Consider the following 15,897-nt stretch of genomic DNA (forward strand, 5'->3'; position numbering starts at 1 on the left):
GAACTAAAAAAGTTTTACCTTTTCATTCAGCACCTTTGCTTCTGTATCAGGTTGCCATGGCGATTTTTTCATTAACATTAGATTGATTTGCCCAGAGATAAAAACTGTTTGCATTATCTCACTTCCTAATGTTCTTAAAGCCTCCTAAGCCCACTTTAGGTTTTAACCTCCAAGTTGTTCCAGATTCCCAAGAGTTCCTGCCATGCTGGGTTTTCTAGAAACTCAAATGTAACACATTGATATGATCAATGTTAGTATCAAGGTCACAGTCATATTTTCATTCTTGATCCAAAAAAAAATTATTTTAAGTATTTTAAGTCATCAAGGAAAAAAGAATTAGAAGCTAACTAAATTATTCCAAGTACATTTTGCATAATAGAAATAAAGACACAAATTCAAATACTTATATAAAGGCTCATATTTAGTGTTTTAGGCTTTTTTGTTATAAAATATTAAAGTATGTGTTAATGAGCTTAGAAAAACAGTATTAAATTGGAGTAATTGAACACCTCTATATTATGTGTTAAAAATCATGCCTGTGTCAGGGCGTTAAAGTAAATATCCAGCTTGCTTAGATTACCAAAAATAAATACACTCTTCTTTCTAATAACTTGATTGTTTCATGCCACTTAAGTGAAACCCCCAAGTGGTTTCCAAAAGTTATTACACAGGTTTTGAGGGAACAGTCCATATATTATTTGCTTTTGAACACCTAAATATGAATCGAATATAGTAGATGCTCAGTACATATTTGTTTACACCAACACATAATTTTAGTCTTTGAAGATTAAGACACAAACATTACTTTAATAAAATTAACGCCACTTACAGAAGAAAGGGTTGGAAATTCATGGTATTTTATGTAAAAGAGAACCCAATTTCACCATCTATAGATTCCAAAAGTACTACAACCCTATGAATGATATTTAACTGTCGCTTAAATGTTTTTACACTTAGAACATCTTTAACATACTTTACTTCACTTGACATTATATATTAGAAATCTTTTCATATAACCATAGAACTACCTCTTTTAAGTGGTCTATTATCTCCCGTACTCTGAAGGTTTTACAACTTATTTACCCACTCCCTAATTAATTAATGGATATTTGTGTTGTCTTGTAGTTTTCATTCTAGTGATCAATGCTACTGTGAATATCATTTTACATAATTCTTTGTGCACATATTTGATTATTTTTCCAGGCATGATGAAGAAGAGGAATTGCTGTTTCGAAGAATACACATATCTTAGATTCATATAGATACTGATACAGTACCCTCCTAACAGGAGATAACAGTTCATTCTTCAACCAGTAGTTCATGACAAAACTTGATATTAGCAATCTTTTAAAGATCTTTATATACTTATGAGTGAAAAGCAATACTTTTTTATTGTCTTGGTTTGCATTTTCTGATTACTATTGAGATTGAGCATCTTCTCTTATTCTTACTATGCTGTTGCATTTTGTCTTCTCAGCTTATAAATATTATACAATCCATTTTTCTTTTGGGCCCTTTATCTTTTTTATTGATTTTTAGAAGTTCTTTATACATTCTAGATATTAATACCTTGTTGTATATGTTGCAAATATTTTCCCCAGGCTATCAATTGTGTTTTCAGTTTTTTGGTGGCTCTTTTCCTGAACTGAAGTTTTAAATTTTAATATAGTAAAATTTACCAGTCTTTTTCATTATGGCATTTACTTTTTGTATCTTGTTTAGAAGACCTTCATAAATATGGCACAAATAAACATTCTTTTACATTTTCATAATGCATGTTTCTTAATTGTATTGGGTTGGGTTTTGGTTTTGATTTAAGTCTTGAATCATCTGGAATGCATTTTTGTGAATTACATGAGTTTTGGAAGTAATTTTTATATTTCAAGAAGGATAGCCAATTGTCCAACACCATTTATTGAATTAACCTTTTTTCTCCTACCCATTTAAAATGCCACTTCTATCATTAACTAAATTTGCATATCCATGAGTTTATTTGTGGCCACTCTCTTCTTTTACATATACTTCTTGTCAATTCTTGCATCAATAATACAACTTTTAACATAGCTTACTATTGGATGGGACAGTTTTCTCTTATTTTGTGTATTGGTATTGTACCCGCTGCCCTCTAACTACTTTTGTCATTGGTCCTAATTTTTCAGTTTGGTTTTTTGAGGTAAAAGATCATATTGACTTCAAGTACTGACAGTTTCATTTTTTTATTTCTCATCTTTATGTCTTATATAATAGTTATTTGCCTTGCTAAATATTCAAGACAATTCCCTTTCCAGATAAACACCTGTGAAAGGGCTCGTTTCTATCAGCCTCTGCAGAAGGTTTTATCCTTCTCTCCCTAAGCCCCTCCCAAATTCAGCTCCCCATTTATACAAGATGGATTTGTTATTTTTCTCAATTTTTATTGCCCCAGCTTTAAAAAATTATTTACATTAAGCTTGAGTTATTCAACTAATTGTAAGGCTGGAGAAGTAAGGCAAAATAGGGAGGAGATTCAGAAGTAGAATAGCCCATTTTATTAACTTTTTCTGACCCGATATAGAATTTTTCTTTCTCCTTTATTTATGTATTTAATTACTTTTGCCTTATAATTTTCATGGTTTTATGTTTTGTCTCCCCAATATTTTAATTCCTTCAGGTCAGACTATTTCTCCTGCCTCTCAGATACCCACAGTTCCTATCCTTCTCCCCTTACACCTGTACTGAATTTTTAAACTTTACATACACCTTTATTCTAGCTTACACTATTTTCCATATCTTCAGTAACACAATTGCCACATCTTAAACTTCATTGCCCATCTGTCCTTTGCCCACCCATCACCAAAACACTGATTCTGTTTTATTTTTTGTTTTCTTACATTTTGAAAGCTTTTTAGTTTGAAATTAATTCAATTTACAGAGAAGTTACAATAATACAAAAAACTTTTACAGACATTCAGCAATTGTTAACATTTTGCCATATTTGCTTTATCATTCTCTCTCTGCTCCCTCAATGTGTATTTTACATATATCTTTTAGAATTTTATAGTAAATTGAAAATATCATATGATCTATTTTGTTTTTATTTTTTATTTTATATGCTTTATTGATTATGCTGTTACAGTTGTCCCAATTTCTTTTCCCTTTGTTCCCCTCCACCCAGTGACCCCCCCTCCATCCAGTTCCCCTCCCCCAGTCCATGCCCATTGGTTGTGCATATAGTTTTTCTCAGCCTCTTCCTATCTACTCCAATTCCTCCTACTATGCTTCTTAATTCCTGCACCATCTCCCTCCCTTTACCCCCTTCCCCCTCCCTGCTGACCTCCCCCCATAATGTTCCCCATACCTATAATTCTTTTCACACTCTCGTTGCCTACTTAGTTTGCCTTTGTTTCAGTTCCCTAACTTCTGTTGTTGGTTGTTATGATACAGTTTTCATTTTAATGTTCATAGTTTTCATCCTCTTTCTTCTAAACAAGTCCCTTTAACATTTCATATAACAGTGGTTTGGATCTGATGAACTCCTTCAGTTTTACTTTGTCCTGGAAGCACTTTCTCTGCCCTTCTATTCTGAATGACAGCTTCGCTGGTTAGAGTAGTCGTGGTTGTAGGTTTTTCCTTTTCATTACTTTGAATATTTCTTGCCAATCTCTTCTTGCCGGCAGAGTTTCTTTTGAGAAATCAGCTGATACTCTTATTGGGACCTCTTTGTATGTAATTCTCTTCATCTCTCTTGCTGCTTTTAAGATTCTCTCTTTAGCCCTAATTTTTGACATTTTGATTATAATGTGTCTTGGTGTGGTTCTCCCTGGGTCCAGTTGCTTTGGAACTCTCTGTGCTTCCTGGACCTGTAAGTCTATTTCCTTCCCCAAGTTAGGGAAGTTCTGCTTCATTATTTTTTCACATAGTATTTTAATTTCTAGTTCTTCTTCACCTTCTGGCAGCCCTATGATTCAGATGTTGGCCCGCTTGTAGCTGTCCAATAAGTTTCTGAGCCTCTCCTCATTTTCCTCACTTTTCGTTTCCTCTTTCTGCACTTGTTGACTGTTCCTTCCCTATGTTCCGATTTGTTGATTTGATCCCTGGTTTTCTTTCCCTCACCACTAGTTTTGTATGTGTTTTTGTTCATTTCAGCAGGACTAGCCTTCATTCTTTCCCTGTGTTGTTTAAGATCTGCTGTTAGGTCTGTAAGCACATTTATAAGCAAAGCTCTTAACTGTTCCTCAGAAAGATTTCCTATCTGCTGCTTCATTATATTAGAAATTTGCTGTCTGGTCAGCTGCGTCACTGGGATCTTTATCATGATCTGTGCCATCCTGAACAGTTTTGTGTTTACCTTTGCTTCCTGGGCAGAGCTGTCATACCTGTTATGCCATAGGGGGCAGAGCCCTGTGCACTTATCACAACCGGGCATTTTCTGTGGGGATGGAGGTCCAAAATGGATTCCTGCCATTCAATCTTTGCTTAGAGACAGGGAGCCTCCTCCTCTGTCCCCACCCCCATCAGGCCTCACAGTCCAAGGCAGTGGGGGTCTGCCTTTCCAACTTTGGAATTGCAAGCTGACGGGTCTGGTCTGGAGCCAGGGTTGCTCCCCAGGCGCTTCTTACCTCCCCTTAAATACGGGTGTCTGTGCTTACCGCTGTCCTGCTGCCATCACTGCTGCTCCCGCAGACAGCACAGCTTGACCTCTCCTCCCTGGCGTCACTCCTCCTACCTGTCCAGATGAGCACCACTTCTTTATAACCTCATACGTTGGACTTCCATTTATTTTCTGGAACTTCTGGTTATTGCTGGTTTTGCAGTAGTTGTATTCTTTCTTAGTTGTGGAGGGAGATGGAGTATGTCAGTCTAAGGCTCCATCTTGGCCGGAAGTCTCCTGTGTTTGTTTTCTTCTCTGTCCCAAGGAGAGCTGTTGCTCCTACTACATTGTAAGGGGTGGAGCCTTAGGGATTCGTCAGTAACAGGCGACCTGTTTCACCACGTTCTGGCGCCGTATGCGGGGAATGGGGTCTGAGAAGGAAAAATGCCGCTTTCCCAGCACTCACCCCTTTTCCAGGCACTTCTCCCACTTCTGCACCGAACTGGCACCCCTCTAGCCGCTGCTCTGGCCGTCGTTCTCAGAGTGGGTGGGTCTGTGGATGTTCTAAGTCTGTTGGGGCCCTTTAAACAAGCAGACTCTGTTGAGAGACCGGCAGTTTCTTCCTCTGTCCCAACCCCCACTGGTTTGCACGGTCAAAAGCAATGAGGCTTGATTTTCCCCAGAGCTGGGACAGTGAGCTGCTTGGTGAGGAGCTGGGAACACTCCCCAGGTGTCCCTCCTGACTTTTTAAAATGTGTTAACTGCACTTTCTGCGGGCCTGCTGCTGTTGCCACTGCTGCCACCACCACGCCTTGTCCTCTCTGCCCCTCCTGCCTGTCTGGATGAGTATTTCTTCTTTATATCCTTGTTTGCTGGACTTCCATGCACTTTGATTTTCTGGGACTTCTGGTTGTTTCTAGTTTTGAGGTAGTTGTATTACTTCTTAGTTGTGGAGGGAGACGCATGTCTGTCTACGCCTCCATCTTGGCCAGAAGTCCTAGCCTATTTTGTTTTTAATTTTTCTGGCCCTCAGTTAGCCAGAGTTTCAACTCTATCCATACTACTTTCTTGTCTCGTAAGTCATGTTGTAGAGAATAAAGTCACATTTTCTATTTGCCATAAATTCATGATCACTGACTTCAGGTTGGCTTTCAACACTACCTATATATGATTGACTTTTTAAATTTGCAAACACAGAGTATTTGTGGATATAATTTCTTATGACATATATTTATTAAAATTTGACTAGGTAACACATCTAGTGTCATTTTAGTTATTTGGAATCATTGAGATTTCTTTTATAGCCAGTGATTATTATTATTTACCAAATATTTATATAGTACTGAACATGGGGCAGGCACTGAATACTTTACCAATCTTTATTTATTCAATTTTTCACAACACTGTGTGGTAGATACTATTATTATCTTCATTCTGCTGATGAGGAAACTGAGGGACAGAGATATTCTTGCCCTCAGTCACACAGTAAGTAGCAGAGCTGAGGATTTTAACCCCAGGAGTCTAGATCTAATATTCATGCTCTGAATCCTCATACTATATTAATTTTTCAATTTCATGTGTGCTTTTAAATATGTATATGTACAATTATAATTTGTGCAGTTCTCTGTATTTCTATTAGCTTAAGCATGTTAATTGCGCAGTTCTGATTTTGTATATCTTTATTAATAACTTGCCTACTTCTCAGCTTTTGAGAAGTGTATGTTATTTGCAGATTCAGTTTCGCATTGTAATTCTGTCATTTTTTGTGTCAATTATTTTTAGGATATTGTTAGGTATATCTATTTTCAGAGTTTTTAATTTTTCACTAAAGAATTCTATTCAATAATTATATCATAACTTCTTTATCAGTATGTTTTTAAATGAATGAGAAGAAAATGAAAATAGACCTCAGATCCTAAACAACTTTATTATTTCAGTGTGAAATCCAGACTCTCAGTCACAAACAAATAGCTATTAATTTTGTAATAGCAGTCTAACACAATCTGAACCCATAGTTGGTTCACTAACTGAAAAGAATATTAGAAAACAGGATCATAAACAATACTTATAGTTAAACATTTAGCTTTAACTTACAATATATAAATGTATATTTAGTCAATAAACTTTTTGGATAAAAGCCTTTTTCTTAATTATGAACCTACTTATTGGAGTAAAACATTGTCTTTACACAGGTAATGTAACATCAAATATTTCTTTTGTGTTTTTTAACTTTGGAGAGAAAGAAGAACTCCAGTGCTTGAAAGATGATCTGAATGCAAAATTTTCAAGATTTTTAGGGTCTTTCCCCAAGATTATTCTCTTTTCCATCTTATTTGACCTCATATTTTAAAACGATGGTGTTAAAAGCATATTTTTAACAATTTTCATGGAAAGAGTTATTCTTTTTTGATATTTCTATTTCATCAGTTTACGAAATACCTTTTAAATTCCTAAATTACACCAGCAACTATTATTGGCTCAGACAGCTTTGGTAAAAAATACAACTGATACTGAAAAGCATACAAGCAGTAAGAGCGGAGGTAAACATTCATCTGATTTCAAATGGAAAGGCTGTTTTGATTAATTCAGTGATTTAAGTGGCAGTCAATTAAGAGTGTCCTCTGTAGTTCAAATCAGGATATGTTCTTCAAGTAAATAAAGGCAAAATCACTGAGAAGTTACTCTATCTGGCAGATGTCATTTTCAGAAAATAATTACATTGGGATAAAATTTCATTTAGGGTTAAGATACCTGTAGACTAGCAACACTTATGTTAAAAATGTCATGGCTCTATGATCCCAAAGCTGTTTTTAGCGTATGTGCATAGCGATTCACCCTATATGAAGAAGAGTGACATGTTTTTTAAAGCTCTATTCATGATACTCCCTAACACAGGTACTCCACTGCAATCTGATGAGGTTTTGTCTGTCCCACAGTAACTGTATTAAAGATTGAGTTGAAAGCAATTGAAGTCATCTTAATAAAGTCTTTTTTAAAACATATTTTATTGATTATGGTATTACAGTTGTCCTAATTTTTCCCCCTTTGCCTTCCTCCACCTGGTATCCCCATTCCCTCCAGTAATCTCCCTCTTAGTTCATATCCATAGGTCATGCATATAACTTCTTTGGCTTCTCCATTTCCTATACTATTCTTAACATCCTCCTGTCTATTTTGTACCTATCAATTATGCTTCTTAATTTCTATGCCTTTTCCCCTTCTCTCCCCCTTCACCCTCCCAGCTATAACCCTCCAAATGATCTCCATATCTATGGTTCTGTTCCTGTTCTGGTTGTTTGCTTAATTTGTTTTTTTAGATTTAGTCGTTGACAGTTGTGAATTTGTTGCCATTTTAACATTCATAGTTTTGATCGTTTTTCTTAAATAAGTCCCTTTAAGATTTCATATAATAATGGCTTGGTGATGATGAACTCCTTTAGTTTTCCCTTGTCTAGGAAGCACTTTATCTGCCCTTCCATTCTAAATGATAGCTTTGCTGGGTAGAGTAATCTTCGTTGTAGGTCCTTGCTTTTCATCACTTTGAATACTTCTTGCCAATCCCTTCTTGCCTGCAAAGTTTCTTTTAAGAAATCAGGCAGGAAAAGGTCCCGCAGAGCTCGGCAGTCAAGATGTGTGACTTCACCGAGGACCAGACTGCAGAGTTCAAGGAGGCCTTCCAGCTGTTTGACCGAACAGGGGATGGCAAGATCCTGTGCAGCCAGTGTGGGGATGTGATGAGGGCCCTGGGCCAGAACCCCACCAACGCCAAGGTGCTCAAGGTTCTGGGGAACCCCAAGAGTGATGAGATGAATGTGAAGGTGCTGAACTTTGAGCACTTCCTGCCCATGCTGCAGACTGTAGCCAAGAACAAGGACCAGGGCACCTATGAGGACTATGTTGAAGGCCTTAGGGTGTTTGACAAGGAAGGAAACGGCACTCTCATGGGTGCTGAGATTCGGCATGTTCTCATCACACTGGATGAGAAGATGACAGAGGAAGAAGTAGAGATGCTGGTGGCAGGGCACGAGGATAGCAATGGTTGTATCAACTATGAAGAGCTCGTCCGCATGGTGCTGAATGGCTGAAGACATTCCCAGTGTGCCCAGAGCCCTGTGCCTTCCCCTGTGTGAGACAGTGTACGTAGCCCCGAAGGCTTCCTAAGTTCTCTTGTCACAGCACTTTCCCCAGCTTGTATCTTGGATGATGTTTTCCATCAGCACTCACCAAATAAACTTGCTCTCTGTGCCCTAAAAAAAAAAAAAAAAAAAAAAAAATCAACTGACAGTCTTTTTTCTTTTTTTAAGTATATTTTATTGATTATATTGTTACAATAGTTCCAATTTTCTTTCCCCTTTGCTCCCCTCCGCCCAGCACCCCCCTTCCCCAACAGTCCCTTCCCCAAGTCTATGCCCATGGGTCGTACATACAAGCTCTCCTGCCTCACCCTTTCATATATTCTTCTTCTTTTTTTTAAAATAATTAATTAATTAGTTAAATATTTTAACAATAAAAAATAACAATCCCTCCCTCTCAGACTTAAGACCCTTTACAATCTTATAAAGGACAATGGGCGAAGGTCTCGAGCTCCTCTAGCTGCTTCAAGCTGGACATGGTCGTCATCCTACCTACCCTTGGGTCCAGAAATCCCTAATAAGAGTGGGGGTGTGGAGGGGAGGGTGGCCTTCCTACAAGGGGAAGGATCGTGCAGACTCCAGGTTGGTTGGCTGTCTCTGGACAATGGCATGCTTGGTTTAACAGGCTGGCATCCTTGTTGTATTCTGGGGGCAACAGGGTTAAAGGACATCATTCAATCCGTAACCACTAGATGACAAAAGACAGGTATTAATTTTTCAATATCCCACATTAGGGAAAAGAAGCGCTTCTTTGGAGGAAGGTATGCCAGGTACATCTCACCTGTCCAAAACCCCTTTGCCCATTATACTTAGTTTGGACTGAGGGAAATATTTTAGGTTTCTCCCCTCTCAGGCCTCTGGGCTCTTTCTGTCCAAGCCATTAGGATAGAAAAGAGAAACCAGTTTTAAAGTGAAGCCCACAGAACACCCCGTTCTTCACCAACCCAGCCACTTAGTTCAGCCAAACCATTGAGTCTCAGGAGGCAGCGATGCAGACAGGATTAAGTGAGGCCTATATGTACAGACAATCACTCAGGTAATGAGATTGTAGGCTTATGCCCTTTGAAAACAGAAAACACATGTTAATTTATGTAACATACAAGTCTCTAAATCTGTAGGACTGTCTTATCGGAAAGACATCCAGTTGCAAGGCATTTGACATTCTTCTTGCCTGTAAATTAAACATCTTTGATAATGCCACAGACATAGTTTAACTTTCAAATGAAAACAAATTTTAAATGAAAAGAAACTTTAAAGACGGTTAGCTGCACTACTTTATATAGTCTACCACTGGGCATTGTGATCTTCCTTGAATCCTGATTTTTCTCCCTAAGATTACCCTCCTTGTCATTAAAGGGACTGCATTAAGTTCATTTTTAATTTATCCTGTTCATTTGCATAAACACAACAAGAGCAGCAAATGATCACTTATGATCTTTAGTTCTGCTTTGCTGGAACTTACGCAAGGAACATTTAGGGTGACCTTCAGTCTGCCCTTCAGGGCACAGAAGCTGAGCCACATACCTGGCATTCAGCCTTGCCTGTAAACACCTGTCTTTTCCAGGTCCTCCTGGTTTTCCATTGTGCCTTAAGGTCCCTTCTAGCCATCTTTCAGGAAAACAACCTTCGTTCCTTCCCTGGAAAGATTGCTATGGACCGCTCATCCATCCAAGGTACCAGGCCTTTTATCTCGTGGACTTTTATTACCTTTGAAAGTCAGTCCCAGTTGCTCAGGGCTTTTTGGTAACAACCAAAGCCCAAGCATGTCTCCTTTAGGCATGACATTCCAGTCAAAGTCTTAGTTAAAAAAAAAAAAAAAAAAAAAAAAAAAAAACCTCTATTAACAACTGGTCTTATTAGTTTTATGCAAAGAAACTTAGGTCATTACTTACTTCTTTAGAATGCCAAATTCTGGAGGGATCAGATAGGGAGAAAATATATACAGTGTGAAGGAAAATCCTTGTCCTTCTAATATTCACTGAACTTGCATTTCTATTCTTTATATTTTTATTTTTCCCCCCCACTAAAAATTTTTCTGTTTGTTTTTCCATTACAGTTGTCTCACTTTTTTCCCCCTCTTTCTTCTCTGCACCCTGCCCTCCCTTCTCCCACATTCAGTCTCCACCCAGTTGTCCATGTCCATGGGTCATTTATACATGTTCCTTGACTAGACCCTTCCCCTTCTTACCACTTCTCTCCCTCCCATCTCCCCCTTTGTTACTGTTAGTTTATTCCTCGTTTACATACATACCTCTGGTTCAATTTTGCTCATTTGTTTGTGTTGTTCATTAGTTTCCTTTAACAGGTGATAGCATAAGGTAATTTTCTTTTGTTGCCTGGCTTATTTCGCTAAGCATAATTCTCTCTAGTTCCAGTCATGTTGTTGTAAATGGTAGAAGTTCCTTCTTTCTTTCAGTACTTATTCATTGTCATTTTCCCCCTTTGTACTCGTGTTCCTCTCTGTCTCTCTCTTGTTTCTTCATCTTCTTAAAGCAGACCCTTTAGCATCTCTTGCAATGCTGGTTTGGTGGAGATGTATTCTTTTAGCCTTCTTTTGTCTTGGAAACTCCTTATTTCACCTTCCATTTTGAATGAGAGTCTTGCTGGGTAGAGTATTCTTGGTTGTAGGCCTTTGTTTTTCATTACTTGGAATATATTTTGCCATTCCCTTCTGGCTTGTAGTGTTTCTGCTGAGAAATCTGATGATAGCCTTATTGGAGCTCCCTTGTGTGTTATTAGTTGTTTCTCTCTTGCTGCTTTTAGGATTCTCTCTTTGTCTTTGAATGTTGGCATTTTAATTATGATGTGTCTTGAAGTGGGCCTGTTGAGGTTCATCTTCATTGGGACCCTCTGTGCTTCCTGGACTTGCATGATTCTTTCTCTCTTCATGTTAGGGAGGTTTTCTGTCATTAGTTTTTTAAAGAGCTTTTCTATCCTTTGCTTCTCTTCTCCTTCTGGAATTCCTGTGATACGGATATTATTACGTTTCATGTTGTCCTGCAGCTGTCTTAGAGCCTCTTCAGTCTTGTTCAGTCTTTTTTCGTTTCGTTGCACTGTCTGTGAGTTTTTGTCTACATTGTCCTCCAGCTCGCTGATCCGATTTTCTGCTTCCTCTAGCCTGTTTTTAATTCCTTCTACTGTGTTCTTCAATTCAGAGATCGTATTCTTCATTTCCTCCTGGCTCTTATTGATAGCTTCCATGTCCTTTTTGATGCTGGTATAATTCTCAGTAAGTTCCTTATAGTTCTTCTGGAGTTCACTGTAGTTTTTCTGGAGTTCTTTGTAGTTTCCGCTGAGTTCATTGAGCTTCTCCATAATCCATGCTTTCAATTCCGTATCTGATAGTTGGCTCCCCTCTATTTCATTTAGCACTCTTTCTGGGGACTCTACCTTTCCTTTCGATGGGGGGTTGTTTCTCTGTCTCCCCATTTTTGTGACTCCTATTGTTTGTTGGTGCTTCTTAGAATGATCTGCACTTCCTGGGTCTGCCCCTGGTGGCGTCAGATCCTGTACCAGTCTGGGCCTAGGCAGCCTGTTGGAGACTTCCAGGGATCTACTGCCTTTGTCTGGCTTCTTTAGTTGGTAATCTATTCAATCTGTGATTAGCCGTCAGGCTTAAGGACTGTGGGTGTGGCAGCTTAATTCCTGTAGGCAGGGCTTTTGTTTCCCCTCAGGCTGACGCCACTTGACCAGGAATGGTCTGCCTGCAGTGTGGGGATGAGTCAGCACTGGGACCCGGCCGGCCGCTTCCCCAGCTCTCCCCTCAAAGCCACCACACCAAACTCTCCCCAAGCATTTCCTGTCCTCTCTGTCTTCCCTCTGCTTGTGCCCAGGGTAAGTGGGGGCAGAATATTTTCATATGTGATCCGCTTAAGAGCTCTTTTTCTCCAGCTGTTTCTCTCCGGCTAGCAAGAAACCCTGTGGCTTTTCGCTTTTCTCAGCTGTATACTATTTTACTTTCCACTCTGTTGCTATATGCTGGGGAGCTCATCTGGGGGTTTAGACCCTGCCCTTCTCAGGGGGAATCCCCGGCTGCTGAGCTGTTTCTCAGTCCCTTCAGCTGCCACCCGTGTGAGCCCAGCCAGCCCTTCCGGATCTCCGCACTCCCTACCAGTCACGTTGTGATGTAGTGGCCTTTTCTGTCTCTCCGTGGTTGTAAGACTTCTCTCCAGCTGGTGTTCGGTTTGTTATTCCAGATGATTTCTCCAAAATCACGTTGTAAATCCAGACTAGTTCTGGGAGGAAGTTAGTGTAGCTTCCACTTACTCCTCCGCCATCTTGTTTCTCTCTCAACTGACAGTCTTATGGGAACTCCTTTGTAGGTAACTCTCTTCTTTTCTTTTGCTGCTTTTAAGATTCTCTCTTTATCTTTCACCTTTGGCATTTTAATTATGATGTGTCTTGGTGTGGTCCTCTTTGGGTCCAACTTGTTTGGGACTCTATGCTTCCTGGACTTATATGTCTATTTTCTTCACCAAATTAAGGAAGTTTTCTTTTATTATTTTTTCAGGTAAGTTTTCAATTTCTTGCTCTTTCTCTGCTTCTGGCATCCTTATGTCTTGGATGTCGGTATGTTTGATGATGTCCTAGAGGCACCTTATATTATCCTCGTTTTGTTTTGTGTTTTCTTTTTTTAATTTTTTTTCTCTTCTTGCTGTTCTGGTTAATTGCTTATTTCTTTATGTTTCAAATCATTGATCTGAATCCCGGCTTCATCGCCTCCACTGTTGGCTCCTTGTAGATTTTTCTTTATTACTTATTGTAACATTAATTTCTTCCTGGGTCTTTTTTATTTTGTTGCCTTACTCAATGAGTTCTTTGAGCATACTTATCACCAGTGTTTTGAACTTTACATTTGATAGGTTGATTATCTTCCATTTCATATAGTTCTTTTTCTGGGGTTTTGTTTTGTTCTTTCATTTGAGCCACATTTCTTTGTATCTTCAATTTGGCAACCTCCCTGTGTTTGTTTCTGTGTATTAGGTAGAGAGCTTTGATTCCCTGTCTTAGTAGCATGGCCTATTGTAGAAAAGGCTCCTGTAAGTTCGTGGAGTAGAGCCTTAGGTAATCACCAGGGCAGGGCAACCCACTTCACCGATTTGTGGTCCTGTGTGGGAGGAGGGCTCCAAAAGGGGATAGTGCTACTGCCTGGCTTCTGGAGGTTTGCCTGGCACTCTTCTATGTGACTCACACCCTTCCAGCTGTTGCCCTGATGTTGAATCCCAAATCCCAGAAGGGGTGGGTCTGCATCCATTTTGCTGAAAATCCGACAGTTTCTTCCACCTCTCCAACACCCACTGGTTTTTACAGCCAGAATTTGGGGGATGGGGGGTATCTTCCTGGTGCTGGAACCCTGGCTTGTACAGTTTGGCATGGGGCTGGGATCACTTTCTCCCAAGGCATTCTTCCCAATTTTTATTCACCACATGTGTATGTATGACCTCCTGTTCTACTGCTACCACCTCTCCAGCCGCACCACCTCTCTGCCCATCTCCACAACTCTACCCCTCCTACCAGTCTGGATGAATATGGCTTCTTTAAATCCTTGGTTGTCAGACTTCCACATAGCTCAATTTTCTGACAGTTCTGGGTGTTACTTGTTTTGAGATCTAGTTATAATTATTTCTGTGGTTGCACAAGGAGGTGAAGCCTGTTTACCTATGTCTCCATCTTGTCCAGAGTCCTTAATAGTCTTTCTTGCTTTTCTAGCTTATGTAGAAATGATAGAGTCAAAAGTATTAGAGGACCATTCATCTCAGAGGAGGTTCTTCAGAGTTTTTTAAATGTTGGACATAAATTTAATTTTTAAAAGGATATTAAGTATTTTAACACTATAAAAAGAAATAACATGCACACACAAATGTTTTATAACAAATTGTAACACATGAACATGTCATGAAACAAAAATAAACTTCTCTGCTAGTTTATATTTTTATGGACTGTTGACTAAAGCTTTGCTACCAATTTTTATGTAGATATTTGAATGTAATAGTATACGTTTTTATTTTTATATTATTAGCTGGTTTTTTTAAAAAAACTCGAGTCCATTATTATATATCCAAATCAAATTATGCAAGCTAGACTACTACTGCACATCTGTATGCTCCATTGAATAAATACAAACAAGATGTTGAAGCATCTGCCTGCTATATATCCTTACCACTCTTCAACAGTTTTTAATGGTATATTAATGTGAAAAAGTTATATTAAAAAGCCCTGAGGTGGCTCAGTTGATTGGAGTGTTGTCTCATACACCAAAAAGTTGTGGGTTCAATCCCTGGTCAGGGGCACATACGGGAGGCAACAGATCAATATTTTTCACATCGATGTCTCTTTCTCTCTCTCTTTCTGTCTTCCTCTCTCTTCCTCTTTCTCATTCTCTCACTCTCCCTTCTTCCCTCTCTAAAATTAATAAACATTCCTAAGCTGAGGATTTATTAACGTATATACCAAGATCTGTCCAGAAGGTATCCAACCATGTAATATGAAAAATAGAGACATTTACAGAAGAACTACAAGAAACAGTGTATATAGGACAATGACACCTCAGTCCCTTTCAAAGTAGGCACCTTAGGACCTCACACAGTTCTCCCAATTGCCATCAGCTGCCCCGTCTTATTTTCTTGAATCTCATCGATGGCCTGAAAGCTCTTCCCTTTCAAAGGTGGTTTTAATTTTGGGAAAATCTAGAAGTCGCAGAGTGCCAAATCTGGGCTGTAGGGGGGCTGAGTCACCTTGGTGATTTGATGTTTCACCAAAAACTCTGCATGAGACATGATGCATGAGTGGGCACATTGTCATGATGAAGCGACCAATCACCTGTTGCCCATAGCTGCGGCCTTCTGAATCATCTGAATGGATTCCACAGACAAATGTTCAAGCTTAATGCAAAATTTGATGCAGATTTGTTGCTCTGCTCGTTCAGTCATTTTGAATGTGCCAGCTACATGGTACACATGGTCACTCAACAGCGTCTACTGCCCCCACTGACTAGTACAGTGAGGTCATCATTGTTCATGCATGTGCATTCCAAACCACTCTCCTTGGCTTCCAGGTTACATCAATGTCACACAAATCATTCTCACTGTATTAACAATAGCTGGAATTCCACAGACAGACCTCATATACATTCAAGAAAGTTGTATTGCTTAATTTAAGTTTTAGTTAATTGTTGCCCATATTTTGTAGTCATGA

The 15,897-nt window shown here is 39.0% G+C and overlaps 1 protein-coding gene and 1 pseudogene across 2 annotated transcripts in view; both read left to right on the forward strand.

Annotated features, from left to right (window-relative positions):
- MBD5 (methyl-CpG binding domain protein 5) overlaps window positions 1-15,897 on the forward strand; it is a 398,748-nt gene that overhangs the window by 306,282 nt on the left and 76,569 nt on the right. The gene's annotated exons all lie outside the window — the stretch shown is intronic.
- LOC150022011 (myosin light polypeptide 6 pseudogene) lies at window positions 8,148-8,825 on the forward strand (annotated as a pseudogene).

This window comes from Furipterus horrens, unplaced genomic scaffold, assembly GCF_987537825.1.
Source record: "Furipterus horrens unplaced genomic scaffold, mFurHor1.1.pri manual_scaffold_1, whole genome shotgun sequence".
Taxonomy (NCBI): Eukaryota; Metazoa; Chordata; class Mammalia; order Chiroptera; family Furipteridae; genus Furipterus; species Furipterus horrens.